The following is a 15,335-nucleotide window of genomic DNA, read 5'->3' as shown; positions in this document are numbered from 1 at the left end:
AGACTTTAAAAATACAATCAATACATCAATGTTTCACTCTACCCGTGTTAGATTTATGATATTTATGAATACACTTGACAGAAAAAGATTTGGTCATAAGTCATGAAAGTGGTCCCACCGAGATTTGAACTCGGATCCTTGGATTCAAAGTCCAAAGTGCTAACCATTTCACCATGGAACCTCCCATGTGACAGGGGAGGAAATTGCTGCAGCAATGTGGACATTTCACATTTTTTATTTTCTACAGTCAAAGACAAACAGAATTATATAACTTTTCTATTCTGTTCAACTTTTGCCTATTGAACTATGTTAGGGAAGGATGTTGCACAAAGGACTCAAGTAACGCTATGACTCTGTTGAACAGTACTTTTTATGTGAGATAAGATTTTGCAATAAAAGATAAGATTCCCCCGTGAATGCAATCTCTTCTGCCAAAATGGAAAGCTCAACCTGGTACAGGTGGGTTGATGGTGTTATGCTTGTCAATCTGGACTCTGAAAACAGGGATCTAAGTACAAAGCTCAGTGGGACTTATCTAAACTTTACGATTTTTTTTCCATTCAGTTCTTAGAAGTATTAATTGGAAAAACATCTCATTTACTTATAAACTTGTACGTATCAACTTATATGTCTGTATCTCCCTATATATCGCTATATGTCTATGTATATTTATCGGAAAATATAAATATATACATTATAAAAATACATATAATTAATAGAGGTGAAAATAATGAACAGTTGTTGCCTCTCCTCATTTGAAACATGAGCTTCTTCTCCTTCCTCTTCTATATGTCCTGAAATTGAGATAGTCACTTTTTAATCAATTTTGATCTAACAACATAGTTGATTTGTACAAAGCATATCATACGATCTGTGAATAATTCTAAAAAAGAAAATTAGATCAGTACCTTTGAGGCCTCCAAGCAAAAGCTTATATTTCATGATTGCAGATCGACTGTTGAAAATCAGCATGAGAAATGTTTTATTTCACAATTTCCATACTAATATACAAAAAACATTTGTACTATCTGAATGATACCGTCATTGTGGTTCTCTAGGTTTGATTTAAGAACACATCTCTTTCAAAATGTGCTATGTTCGCCTTGTCAATAGTGTGGAAATCTTCAAAAAGGAATGCTGGGAATCAGCCCTCTGAAATGCATTTGAGAAAAACAGGATAGGATTTTGTAATGTCGCACTATTTTGTGTAGGAATGTGATGTTATGTGTATTATAAAGTTCGTATTTCTGTAACTTGTTCAAGCTGTTGGACATTTTGAAAGGATTCAACATTTTTCTCTTTCAACCTACTGGTGTTGGATTGGAGCTATCAATAACAAAAGATGACAGAAATGTAAAAGGTCGAGATTAGTAAAATAGTACCTCAAAGAATTGGACTGGTACCTTTGCATGCAAAGTCCAAAGTGCCAACTGTTGCTCTTTGGAGCCACCCATGTGAGAGACAGAGAAATGGATGTAGTAGTTTGGAAATGTAGAATGTTTTAATATTCTTCAGTCAAATATGATCATTATTTTGTAAATTGCATTTCCTGATAAACGTTTGCACATTTAACACTGTTATGGAGAATGCAGCTGAAAAGAATCAAATCACATTATAGCTCTTTACACTATGAGCATTCAACTGAGATATCTTTTCATCAATGTAAGAAAAGCCCCCGCACTGATGCGCTCTCTTTTGTCTCAATGGAAAAATCCCTCATGTATGGCAGGGTTCCATGGTGTAATGGTTAGCACTCTGGACTCTGAATCCAGCGATCCGAGTTCAAATCTCGTGGGACCTGCTTGAATTATGAGATTTAATATTTCACTAATTTCTTAGAATTTGGACTTGGAAAAACATAACGTCAAAGTTTTATACTGAAACTTATCAACGTATAAGTATGTATCTATGTACACATGGCTATATCCATCTAGATAGTGATAATACAATATAAAGAAATGAATTATTCATAAACATAAGTACTGAAGCTGAAAACTAAAAACTGTTCTTTCCCATCCACAATTTAAGCAAGAGGTTCTTTTCCTTTCTCATCTTTATGATCAGTAATAAGATAGTTCATTTTGCTGATTTCTTATCTGACAACATTCTTGACTTACACAGTGCATTTAATTGTGAATTTCTTTGAAAGAGGAATTCAGATTAATACATTTGACATGTCTTTCGAAAGATTCTACTTTGTGGTTATGGATCTACTTTAGAAAAACAGAGTGTAAATATCTGTGTGTCTTAATTTCAAGATTGTTATTTAAAAGTTCATCTCTTCTGTCCCCAAAATACACAATTTGATTCCTCAAGTTTTCTTTTAATGAAGGCTTTCCAATTAAAAAAGTTCTGTGTTCCCCTTATCAATAACAGTAAGATTTAAACAAGTAATATCTTGGATCAGCCTCTTGTGATGAGTTGAGAAAACAGAGTCAGCTCACAAAATATCTCATTATTTTGAGCCATTTTATTTCCATGTTTCCTAAAAGTTCTATCATTTGCTCACATCAAATAGACTTTAAAAATACAATCAATAAATCAATGTTTCACTCTACCCGTGTTAGATTTATGATATTTATGAATACACTTGACAGAAAAAGATTTGGTCATAAGTCATGAAAGTGGTCCCACCGAGATTTGAACTCGGATCCTTGGATTCAAAGTCCAAAGTGCTAACCATTTCACCATGGAACCTCCCATGTGACAGGGGAGGAAATTGCTGCAGCAATGTGGACATTTCACATTTTTTATTTTCTACAGTCAAAGACAAACAGAATTATATAACTTTTCTATTCTGTTCAACTTTTGCCTATTGAACTATGTTAGGGAAGGATGTTGCACAAAGGACTCAAGTAACGCTATGACTCTGTTGAACAGTACTTTTTATGTGAGATAAGATTTTGCAATAAAAGATAAGATTCCCCCGTGAATGCAATCTCTTCTGCCAAAATGGAAAGCTCAACCTGGTACAGGTGGGTTGATGGTGTTATGCTTGTCAATCTGGACTCTGAAAACAGGGATCTAAGTACAAAGCTCAGTGGGACTTATCTAAACTTTACGATTTTTTTTCCATTCAGTTCTTAGAAGTATTAATTGGAAAAACATCTCATTTACTTATAAACTTGTACGTATCAACTTATATGTCTGTATCTCCCTATATATCGCTATATGTCTATGTATATTTATCGGAAAATATAAATATATACATTATAAAAATACATATAATTAATAGAGGTGAAAATAATGAACAGTTGTTGCCTCTCCGCATTTGAAACATGAGCTTCTTCTCCTTCCTCTTCTATATGTCCTGAAATTGAGATAGTCACTTTTTAATCAATTTTGATCTAACAACATAGTTGATTTGTACAAAGCATATCATACGATCTGTGAATAATTCTAAAAAAGAAAATTAGATCAGTACCTTTGAGGCCTCCAAGCAAAAGCTTATATTTCATGATTGCAGATCGACTGTTGAAAATCAGCATGAGAAATGTTTTATTTCACAATTTCCATACTAATATACAAAAAACATTTGTACTATCTGAATGATACCGTCATTGTGGTTCTCTAGGTTTGATTTAAGAACACATCTCTTTCAAAATGTGCTATGTTCGCCTTGTCAATAGTGTGGAAATCTTCAAAAAGGAATGCTGGGAATCAGCCCTCTGAAATGCATTTGAGAAAAACAGGATAGGATTTTGTAATGTCGCACTATTTTGTGTAGGAATGTGATGTTATGTGTATTATAAAGTTCGTATTTCTGTAACTTGTTCAAGCTGTTGGACATTTTGAAAGGATTCAACATTTTTCTCTTTCAACCTACTGGTGTTGGATTGGAGCTATCAATAACAAAAGATGACAGAAATGTAAAAGGTCGAGATTAGTAAAATAGTACCTCAAAGAATTGGACTGGTACCTTTGCATGCAAAGTCCAAAGTGCCAACTGTTGCTCTTTGGAGCCACCCATGTGAGAGACAGAGAAATGGATGTAGTAGTTTGGAAATGTAGAATGTTTTAATATTCTTCAGTCAAATATGATCATTATTTTGTAAATTGCATTTCCTGATAAACGTTTGCACATTTAACACTGTTATGGAGAATGCAGCTGAAAAGAATCAAATCACATTATAGCTCTTTACACTATGAGCATTCAACTGAGATATCTTTTCATCAATGTAAGAAAAGCCCCCGCACTGATGCGCTCTCTTTTGTCTCAATGGAAAAATCCCTCATGTATGGCAGGGTTCCATGGTGTAATGGTTAGCACTCTGGACTCTGAATCCAGCGATCCGAGTTCAAATCTCGTGGGACCTGCTTGAATTATGAGATTTAATATTTCACTAATTTCTTAGAATTTGGACTTGGAAAAACATAACGTCAAAGTTTTATACTGAAACTTATCAACGTATAAGTATGTATCTATGTACACATGGCTATATCCATCTAGATAGTGATAATACAATATAAAGAAATGAATTATTCATAAACATAAGTACTGAAGCTGAAAACTAAAAACTGTTCTTTCCCATCCACAATTTAAGCAAGAGGTTCTTTTCCTTTCTCATCTTTATGATCAGTAATAAGATAGTTCATTTTGCTGATTTCTTATCTGACAACATTCTTGACTTACACAGTGCATTTAATTGTGAATTTCTTTGAAAGAGGAATTCAGATTAATACATTTGACATGTCTTTCGAAAGATTCTACTTTGTGGTTATGGATCTACTTTAGAAAAACAGAGTGTAAATATCTGTGTGTCTTAATTTCAAGATTGTTATTTAAAAGTTCATCTCTTCTGTCCCCAAAATACACAATTTGATTCCTCAAGTTTTCTTTTAATGAAGGCTTTCCAATTAAAAAAGTTCGGTGTTCCCTTATCAATAACAGTAAGATTTAAACAAGTAATATCTTGGATCAGCCTCTTGTGATGAGTTGAGAAAACAGAGTCAGCTCACAAAATATCTCATTATTTTGAGCCATTTTATTTCCATGTTTTCTAAAAGTTCTATCATTTGCTCACATCAAATAGACTTTAAAAATACAATCAATAAATCAATGTTTCACTCTACCCGTGTTAGATTTATGATATTTATGAATACACTTGACAGAAAAAGATTTGGTCATAAGTCATGAAAGTGGTCCCACCGAGATTTGAACTCGGATCCTTGGATTCAAAGTCCAAAGTGCTAACCATTACACCATGGAACCTCCCATGTGACAGGGGAGCAAATTGCTGCAGCAATGTGGACATTTCACATTTTTTATTTTCTACAGTCAAAGACAAACAGAATTATATAACTTTTCTATTCTGTTCAACTTTTGCCTATTGAACTATGTTAGGGAAGGATGTTGCACAAAGGACTCAAGTAACGCTATGACTCTGTTGAACAGTACTTTTTATGTGAGATAAGATTTTGCAATAAAAGATAAGATTCCCCCGTGAATGCAATCTCTTCTGCCAAAATGGAAAGCTCAACCTGGTACAGGTGGGTTGATGGTGTTATGCTTGTCAATCTGGACTCTGAAAACAGGGATCTAAGTACAAAGCTCAGTGGGACTTATCTAAACTTTACGATTTTTTTTCCATTCAGTTCTTAGAAGTATTAATTGGAAAAACATCTCATTTACTTATAAACTTGTACGTATCAACTTATATGTCTGTATCTCCCTATATATCGCTATATGTCTATGTATATTTATCGGAAAATATAAATATATACATTATAAAAATACATATAATTAATAGAGGTGAAAATAATGAACAGTTGTTGCCTCTCCGCATTTGAAACATGAGCTTCTTCTCCTTCCTCTTCTATATGTCCTGAAATTGAGATAGTCACTTTTTAATCAATTTTGATCTAACAACATAGTTGATTTGTACAAAGCATATCATACGATCTGTGAATAATTCTAAAAAAGAAAATTAGATCAGTACCTTTGAGGCCTCCAAGCAAAAGCTTATATTTCATGATTGCAGATCGACTGTTGAAAATCAGCATGAGAAATGTTTTATTTCACAATTTCCATACTAATATACAAAAAACATTTGTACTATCTGAATGATACCGTCATTGTGGTTCTCTAGGTTTGATTTAAGAACACATCTCTTTCAAAATGTGCTATGTTCGCCTTATCAATAGTGTGGAAATCTTCAAAAAGGAATGCTGGGAATCAGCCCTCTGAAATGCATTTGAGAAAAACAGGATAGGATTTTGTAATGTCGCACTATTTTGTGTAGGAATGTGATGTTATGTGTATTATAAAGTTCGTATTTCTGTAACTTGTTCAAGCTGTTGGACATTTTGAAAGGATTCAACATTTTTCTCTTTCAACCTACTGGTGTTGGATTGGAGCTATCAATAACAAAAGATGACAGAAATGTAAAAGGTCGAGATTAGTAAAATAGTACCTCAAAGAATTGGACTGGTACCTTTGCATGCAAAGTCCAAAGTGCCAACTGTTGCTCTTTGGAGCCACCCATGTGAGAGACAGAGAAATGGATGTAGTAGTTTGGAAATGTAGAATGTTTTAATATTCTTCAGTCAAATATGATCATTATTTTGTAAATTGCATTTCCTGATAAACGTTTGCACATTTAACACTGTTATGGAGAATGCAGCTGAAAAGAATCAAATCACATTATAGCTCTTTACACTATGAGCATTCAACTGAGATATCTTTTCATCAATGTAAGAAAAGCCCCAGCACTGATGCGCTCTCTTTTGTCTCAATGGAAAAATCCCTCATGTATGGCAGGGTTCCATGGTGTAATAGTTAGCACTCTGGACTCTGAATCCAGCGATCCGAGTTCAAATCTCGTGGGACCTGCTTGAATTATGAGATTTAATATTTCACTAATTTCTTAGAATTTGGACTTGGAAAAACATAACGTCAAAGTGTTATACTGAAACTTATCAACGTATAAGTATGTATCTATGTACACATGGCTATATCCATCTAGATAGTGATAATACAATATAAAGAAATGAATTATTCATAAACATAAGTACTGAAGCTGAAAACTAAAAACTGTTCTTTCCCATCCACAATTTAAGCAAGAGGTTATTTTCCTTTCTCATCTTTATGATCAGTAATAAGATAGTTAATTTTGCTGATTTCTTATCTGACAACATTCTTGACTTACACAGTGCATTTAATTGTGAATTTCTTTGAAAGAGGAATTCAGATTAATACATTTGACATGTCTTTCGAAAGATTCTACTTTGTGGTTATGGATCTACTTTAGAAAAACAGAGTGTAAATATCTGTGTGTCTTAATTTCAAGATTGTTATTTAAAAGTTCATCTCTTCTGTCCCCAAAATACACAATTTGATTCCCCAAGTTTTCTTTTAATGAAGGCTTTCCAATTAAAAAAGTTCCGTGTTCCCCTTATCAATAACAGTAAGATTTAAACAAGTAATATCTTGGATCAGCCTCTTGTGATGAGTTGAGAAAACAGAGTCAGCTCACAAAATATCTCATTATTTTGAGCCATTTTATTTCCATGTTTTCTAAAAGTTCTATCATTTGCTCACATCAAATAGACTTTAAAAATACAATCAATACATCAATGTTTCACTCTACCCGTGTTAGATTTATGATATTTATGAATACACTTGACAGAAAAAGATTTGGTCATAAGTCATGAAAGTGGTCCCACCGAGATTTGAACTCGGATCCTTGGATTCAAAGTCCAAAGTGCTAACCATTTCACCATGGAACCTCCCATGTGACAGGGGAGGAAATTGCTGCAGCAATGTGGACATTTCACATTTTTTATTTTCTACAGTCAAAGACAAACAGAATTATATAACTTTTCTATTCTGTTCAACTTTTGCCTATTGAACTATGTTAGGGAAGGATGTTGCACAAAGGACTCAAGTAACGCTATGACTCTGTTGAACAGTACTTTTTATGTGAGATAAGATTTTGCAATAAAAGATAAGATTCCCCCGTGAATGCAATCTCTTCTGCCAAAATGGAAAGCTCAACCTGGTACAGGTGGGTTGATGGTGTTATGCTTGTCAATCTGGACTCTGAAAACAGGGATCTAAGTACAAAGCTCAGTGGGACTTATCTAAACTTTACGATTTTTTTTCCATTCAGTTCTTAGAAGTATTAATTGGAAAAACATCTCATTTACTTATAAACTTGTACGTATCAACTTATATGTCTGTATCTCCCTATATATCGCTATATGTCTATGTATATTTATCGGAAAATATAAATATATACATTATAAAAATACATATAATTAATAGAGGTGAAAATAATGAACAGTTGTTGCCTCTCCTCATTTGAAACATGAGCTTCTTCTCCTTCCTCTTCTATATGTCCTGAAATTGAGATAGTCACTTTTTAATCAATTTTGATCTAACAACATAGTTGATTTGTACAAAGCATATCATACGATCTGTGAATAATTCTAAAAAAGAAAATTAGATCAGTACCTTTGAGGCCTCCAAGCAAAAGCTTATATTTCATGATTGCAGATCGACTGTTGAAAATCAGCATGAGAAATGTTTTATTTCACAATTTCCATACTAATATACAAAAAACATTTGTACTATCTGAATGATACCGTCATTGTGGTTCTCTAGGTTTGATTTAAGAACACATCTCTTTCAAAATGTGCTATGTTCGCCTTGTCAATAGTGTGGAAATCTTCAAAAAGGAATGCTGGGAATCAGCCCTCTGAAATGCATTTGAGAAAAACAGGATAGGATTTTGTAATGTCGCACTATTTTGTGTAGGAATGTGATGTTATGTGTATTATAAAGTTCGTATTTCTGTAACTTGTTCAAGCTGTTGGACATTTTGAAAGGATTCAACATTTTTCTCTTTCAACCTACTGGTGTTGGATTGGAGCTATCAATAACAAAAGATGACAGAAATGTAAAAGGTCGAGATTAGTAAAATAGTACCTCAAAGAATTGGACTGGTACCTTTGCATGCAAAGTCCAAAGTGCCAACTGTTGCTCTTTGGAGCCACCCATGTGAGAGACAGAGAAATGGATGTAGTAGTTTGGAAATGTAGAATGTTTTAATATTCTTCAGTCAAATATGATCATTATTTTGTAAATTGCATTTCCTGATAAACGTTTGCACATTTAACACTGTTATGGAGAATGCAGCTGAAAAGAATCAAATCACATTATAGCTCTTTACACTATGAGCATTCAACTGAGATATCTTTTCATCAATGTAAGAAAAGCCCCCGCACTGATGCGCTCTCTTTTGTCTCAATGGAAAAATCCCTCATGTATGGCAGGGTTCCATGGTGTAATGGTTAGCACTCTGGACTCTGAATCCAGCGATCCGAGTTCAAATCTCGTGGGACCTGCTTGAATTATGAGATTTAATATTTCACTAATTTCTTAGAATTTGGACTTGGAAAAACATAACGTCAAAGTTTTATACTGAAACTTATCAACGTATAAGTATGTATCTATGTACACATGGCTATATCCATCTAGATAGTGATAATACAATATAAAGAAATGAATTATTCATAAACATAAGTACTGAAGCTGAAAACTAAAAACTGTTCTTTCCCATCCACAATTTAAGCAAGAGGTTCTTTTCCTTTCTCATCTTTATGATCAGTAATAAGATAGTTCATTTTGCTGATTTCTTATCTGACAACATTCTTGACTTACACAGTGCATTTAATTGTGAATTTCTTTGAAAGAGGAATTCAGATTAATACATTTGACATGTCTTTCGAAAGATTCTACTTTGTGGTTATGGATCTACTTTAGAAAAACAGAGTGTAAATATCTGTGTGTCTTAATTTCAAGATTGTTATTTAAAAGTTCATCTCTTCTGTCCCCAAAATACACAATTTGATTCCTCAAGTTTTCTTTTAATGAAGGCTTTCCAATTAAAAAAGTTCCGTGTTCCCTTATCAATAACAGTAAGATTTAAACAAGTAATATCTTGGATCAGCCTCTTGTGATGAGTTGAGAAAACAGAGTCAGCTCACAAAATATCTCATTATTTTGAGCCATTTTATTTCCATGTTTTCTAAAAGTTCTATCATTTGCTCACATCAAATAGACTTTAAAAATACAATCAATAAATCAATGTTTCACTCTACCCGTGTTAGATTTATGATATTTATGAATACACTTGACAGAAAAAGATTTGGTCATAAGTCATGAAAGTGGTCCCACCGAGATTTGAACTCGGATCCTTGGATTCAAAGTCCAAAGTGCTAACCATTACACCATGGAACCTCCCATGTGACAGGGGAGCAAATTGCTGCAGCAATGTGGACATTTCACATTTTTTATTTTCTACAGTCAAGGACAAACAGAATTATATAACTTTTCTATTCTGTTCAACTTTTGCCTATTGAACTATGTTAGGGAAGGATGTTGCACAAAGGACTCAAGTAACGCTATGACTCTGTTGAACAGTACTTTTTATGTGAGATAAGATTTTGCAATAAAAGATAAGATTCCCCCGTGAATGCAATCTCTTCTGCCAAAATGGAAAGCTCAACCTGGTACAGGTGGGTTGATGGTGTTATGCTTGTCAATCTGGACTCTGAAAACAGGGATCTAAGTACAAAGCTCAGTGGGACTTATCTAAACTTTACGATTTTTTTTCCATTCAGTTCTTAGAAGTATTAATTGGAAAAACATCTCATTTACTTATAAACTTGTACGTATCAACTTATATGTCTGTATCTCCCTATATATCGCTATATGTCTATGTATATTTATCGGAAAATATAAATATATACATTATAAAAATACATATAATTAATAGAGGTGAAAATAATGAACAGTTGTTGCCTCTCCGCATTTGAAACATGAGCTTCTTCTCCTTCCTCTTCTATATGTCCTGAAATTGAGATAGTCACTTTTTAATCAATTTTGATCTAACAACATAGTTGATTTGTACAAAGCATATCATACGATCTGTGAATAATTCTAAAAAAGAAAATTAGATCAGTACCTTTGAGGCCTCCAAGCAAAAGCTTATATTTCATGATTGCAGATCGACTGTTGAAAATCAGCATGAGAAATGTTTTATTTCACAATTTCCATACTAATATACAAAAAACATTTGTACTATCTGAATGATACCGTCATTGTGGTTCTCTAGGTTTGATTTAAGAACACATCTCTTTCAAAATGTGCTATGTTCGCCTTATCAATAGTGTGGAAATCTTCAAAAAGGAATGCTGGGAATCAGCCCTCTGAAATGCATTTGAGAAAAACAGGATAGGATTTTGTAATGTCGCACTATTTTGTGTAGGAATGTGATGTTATGTGTATTATAAAGTTCGTATTTCTGTAACTTGTTCAAGCTGTTGGACATTTTGAAAGGATTCAACATTTTTCTCTTTCAACCTACTGGTGTTGGATTGGAGCTATCAATAACAAAAGATGACAGAAATGTAAAAGGTCGAGATTAGTAAAATAGTACCTCAAAGAATTGGACTGGTACCTTTGCATGCAAAGTCCAAAGTGCCAAGCGTTGCTCTTTGGAGCCACCCATGTGAGAGACAGAGAAATGGATGTAGTAGTTTGGAAATGTAGAATGTTTTAATATTCTTCAGTCAAATATGATCATTATTTTGTAAATTGCATTTCCTGATAAACGTTTGCACATTTAACACTGTTATGGAGAATGCAGCTGAAAAGAATCAAATCACATTATAGCTCTTTACACTATGAGCATTCAACTGAGATATCTTTTCATCAATGTAAGAAAAGCCCCCGCACTGATGCGCTCTCTTTTGTCTCAATGGAAAAATCCCTCATGTATGGCAGGGTTCCATGGTGTAATGGTTAGCACTCTGGACTCTGAATCCAGCGATCCGAGTTCAAATCTCGGTGGGACCTGCTTGAATTATGAGATATAATATTTCACTAATTTCTTAGAATTTGGACTTGGAAAAACATAACGTCAAAGTTTTATACTGAAACTTATCAACGTATAATTATGTATCTATGTACACATGGCTATATCCATCTAGATAGTGATAATACAATATAAAGAAATGAATTATTCATAAACATAAGTACTGAACCTGAAAAACTAAAAACTGTTCTTTCCCATCCACAATTTAAGCAAGAGGTTCTTTTCCTTTCTCATCTTTATGATCAGTAATAAGATAGTTCATTTTGCTGATTTCTTATCTGACAACATTCTTGACTTACACAGTGCATTTAATTGTGAATTTCTTTGAAAGAGGAATTCAGATTAATACATTTGACATGTCTTTCGAAAGATTCTACTTTGTGGTTATGGATCTACTTTAGAAAAACAGAGTGTAAATATCTGTGTGTCTTAATTTCAAGATTGTTATTTAAAAGTTCATCTCTTCTGTCCCCAAAATACACAATTTGATTCCTCAAGTTTTCTTTTAATGAAGGCTTTCCAATTAAAAAAGTTCCGTGTTCCCCTTATCAATAACAGTAAGATTTAAACAAGTAATATCTTGGATCAGCCTCTTGTGATGAGTTGAGAAAACAGAGTCAGCTCACAAAATATCTCATTATTTTGAGCCATTTTATTTCCATGTTTTCTAAAAGTTCTATCATTTGCTCACATCAAATAGACTTTAAAAATACAATCAATAAATCAATGTTTCACTCTACCCGTGTTAGATTTATGATATTTATGAATACACTTGACAGAAAAAGATTTGGTCATAAGTCATGAAAGTGGTCCCACCGAGATTTGAACTCGGATCCTTGGATTCAAAGTCCAAAGTGCTAACCATTACACCATGGAACCTCCCATGTGACAGGGGAGCAAATTGCTGCAGCAATGTGGACATTTCACATTTTTTATTTTCTACAGTCAAAGACAAACAGAATTATATAACTTTTCTATTCTGTTCAACTTTTGCCTATTGAACTATGTTAGGGAAGGATGTTGCACAAAGGACTCAAGTAACGCTATGACTCTGTTGAACAGTACTTTTTATGTGAGATAAGATTTTGCAATAAAAGATAAGATTCCCCCGTGAATGCAATCTCTTCTGCCAAAATGGAAAGCTCAACCTGGTACAGGTGGGTTGATGGTGTTATGCTTGTCAATCTGGACTCTGAAAACAGGGATCTAAGTACAAAGCTCAGTGGGACTTATCTAAACTTTACGATTTTTTTTCCATTCAGTTCTTAGAAGTATTAATTGGAAAAACATCTCATTTACTTATAAACTTGTACGTATCAACTTATATGTATGTATCTCCCTATATATCGCTATATGTCTATGTATATTTATCGGAAAATATAAATATATACATTATAAAAATACATATAATTAATAGAGGTGAAAATAATGAACAGTTGTTGCCTCTCCGCATTTGAAACATGAGCTTCTTCTCCTTCCTCTTCTATATGTCCTGAAATTGAGATAGTCACTTTTTAATCAATTTTGATCTAACAACATAGTTGATTTGTACAAAGCATATCATACGATCTGTGAATAATTCTAAAAAAGAAAATTAGATCAGTACCTTTGAGGCCTCCAAGCAAAAGCTTATATTTCATGATTGCAGATCGACTGTTGAAAATCAGCATGAGAAATGTTTTATTTCACAATTTCCATACTAATATACAAAAAACATTTGTACTATCTGAATGATACCGTCATTGTGGTTCTCTAGGTTTGATTTAAGAACACATCTCTTTCAAAATGTGCTATGTTCGCCTTATCAATAGTGTGGAAATCTTCAAAAAGGAATGCTGGGAATCAGCCCTCTGAAATGCATTTGAGAAAAACAGGATAGGATTTTGTAATGTCGCACTATTTTGTGTAGGAATGTGATGTTATGTGTATTATAAAGTTCGTATTTCTGTCAGTTGTTCAAGCTGTTGGACATTTTGAAAGGAGTCAACATTTGTCTCTTTCAACCTACTGGTGTTGGATTGGAGCTATCAATAACAAAAGATGACAGAAATGTAAAAGGTCGAGATTAGTAAAATAGTACCTCAAAGAATTGGACTGGTACCTTTGCATGCAAAGTCCAAAGTGCCAAGCGTTGCTCTTTGGAGCCACCCATGTGAGAGACAGAGAAATGGATGTAGTAGTTTGGAAATGTAGAATGTTTTAATATTCTTCAGTCAAATATGATCATTATTTTGTAAATTGCATTTCCTGATAAACGTTTGCACATTTAACACTGTTATGGAGAATGCAGCTGAAAAGAATCAAATCACATTATAGCTCTTTACACTATGAGCATTCAACTGAGATATCTTTTCATCAATGTAAGAAAAGCCCCCGCACTGATGCGCTCTCTTTTGTCTCAATGGAAAAATCCCTCATGTATGGCAGGGTTCCATGGTGTAATGGTTAGCACTCTGGACTCTGAATCCAGCGATCCGAGTTCAAATCTCGGTGGGACCTGCTTGAATTATGAGATATAATATTTCACTAATTTCTTAGAATTTGGACTTGGAAAAACATAACGTCAAAGTTTTATACTGAAACTTATCAACGTATAATTATGTATCTATGTACACATGGCTATATCCATCTAGATAGTGATAATACAATATAAAGAAATGAATTATTCATAAACATAAGTACTGAAGCTGAAAACTAAAAACTGTTCTTTCCCATCCACAATTTAAGCAAGAGGTTCTTTTCCTTTCTCATCTTTATGATCAGTAATAAGATAGTTCATTTTGCTGATTTCTTATCTGACAACATTCTTGACTTACACAGTGCATTTAATTGTGAATTTCTTTGAAAGAGGAATTCAGATTAATACATTTGACATGTCTTTCGAAAGATTCTACTTTGTGGTTATGGATCTACTTTAGAAAAACAGAGTGTAAATATCTGTGTGTCTTAATTTCAAGATTGTTATTTAAAAGTTCATCTCTTCTGTCCCCAAAATACACAATTTGATTCCTCAAGTTTTCTTTTAATGAAGGCTTTCCAATTAAAAAAGTTCTGTGTTCCCCTTATCAATAACAGTAAGATTTAAACAAGTAATATCTTGGATCAGCCTCTTGTGATGAGTTGAGAAAACAGAGTCAGCTCACAAAATATCTCATTATTTTGAGCCATTTTATTTCCATGTTTTCTAAAAGTTCTATCATTTGCTCACATCAAATAGACTTTAAAAATACAATCAATAAATCAATGTTTCACTCTACCCGTGTTAGATTTATGATATTTATGAATACACTTGACAGAAAAAGATTTGGTCATAAGTCATGAAAGTGGTCCCACCGAGATTTGAACTCGGATCCTTGGATTCAAAGTCCAAAGTGCTAACCATTACACCATGGAACCTCCCATGTGACAGGGGAGCAAATTGCTGCAGCAATGTGGACATTTCACATTTTTTAT

The 15,335-nt window shown here is 33.5% G+C and overlaps 9 non-coding genes across 9 annotated transcripts; 2 read left to right on the top strand and 7 right to left on the bottom strand.

The window, feature by feature from the left end:
• Nucleotides 1–109: 109 nt before the first annotated feature.
• On the bottom strand, nucleotides 110–181 carry TRNAQ-UUG (transfer RNA glutamine (anticodon UUG)). The gene has a single exon. It is a non-coding gene; the product is annotated as a tRNA-Gln (tRNA).
• Nucleotides 182–2,625: 2,444 nt separating this feature from the next.
• Nucleotides 2,626–2,697, bottom strand: TRNAQ-UUG (transfer RNA glutamine (anticodon UUG)). Its single transcript has one exon. It is a non-coding gene; the product is annotated as a tRNA-Gln (tRNA).
• Nucleotides 2,698–5,140: 2,443 nt separating this feature from the next.
• Nucleotides 5,141–5,212, bottom strand: TRNAQ-UUG (transfer RNA glutamine (anticodon UUG)). The gene has a single exon. It is a non-coding gene; the product is annotated as a tRNA-Gln (tRNA).
• Nucleotides 5,213–7,656: 2,444 nt separating this feature from the next.
• On the bottom strand, nucleotides 7,657–7,728 carry TRNAQ-UUG (transfer RNA glutamine (anticodon UUG)). Its single transcript has one exon. It is a non-coding gene; the product is annotated as a tRNA-Gln (tRNA).
• Nucleotides 7,729–10,171: 2,443 nt separating this feature from the next.
• Nucleotides 10,172–10,243, bottom strand: TRNAQ-UUG (transfer RNA glutamine (anticodon UUG)). The gene has a single exon. It is a non-coding gene; the product is annotated as a tRNA-Gln (tRNA).
• A 1,548-nt stretch (nucleotides 10,244–11,791) lies between these two features.
• TRNAQ-CUG (transfer RNA glutamine (anticodon CUG)) lies at nucleotides 11,792–11,863 on the top strand. The gene has a single exon. It is a non-coding gene; the product is annotated as a tRNA-Gln (tRNA).
• An 826-nt stretch (nucleotides 11,864–12,689) lies between these two features.
• TRNAQ-UUG (transfer RNA glutamine (anticodon UUG)) lies at nucleotides 12,690–12,761 on the bottom strand. The gene has a single exon. It is a non-coding gene; the product is annotated as a tRNA-Gln (tRNA).
• A 1,548-nt stretch (nucleotides 12,762–14,309) lies between these two features.
• TRNAQ-CUG (transfer RNA glutamine (anticodon CUG)) lies at nucleotides 14,310–14,381 on the top strand. The gene has a single exon. It is a non-coding gene; the product is annotated as a tRNA-Gln (tRNA).
• An 825-nt stretch (nucleotides 14,382–15,206) lies between these two features.
• TRNAQ-UUG (transfer RNA glutamine (anticodon UUG)) lies at nucleotides 15,207–15,278 on the bottom strand. Its single transcript has one exon. It is a non-coding gene; the product is annotated as a tRNA-Gln (tRNA).
• Nucleotides 15,279–15,335: the final 57 nt, after the last annotated feature.

The sequence above is a fragment of the Lissotriton vulgaris genome, chromosome 4_1, assembly GCF_964263255.1.
Source record: "Lissotriton vulgaris chromosome 4_1, aLisVul1.2, whole genome shotgun sequence".
NCBI classification, from domain to species: Eukaryota; Metazoa; Chordata; class Amphibia; order Caudata; family Salamandridae; genus Lissotriton; species Lissotriton vulgaris.
Note: the sequence above shows the minus strand (reverse complement) of the source record. Positions and strands in the feature narration are given on the sequence as shown.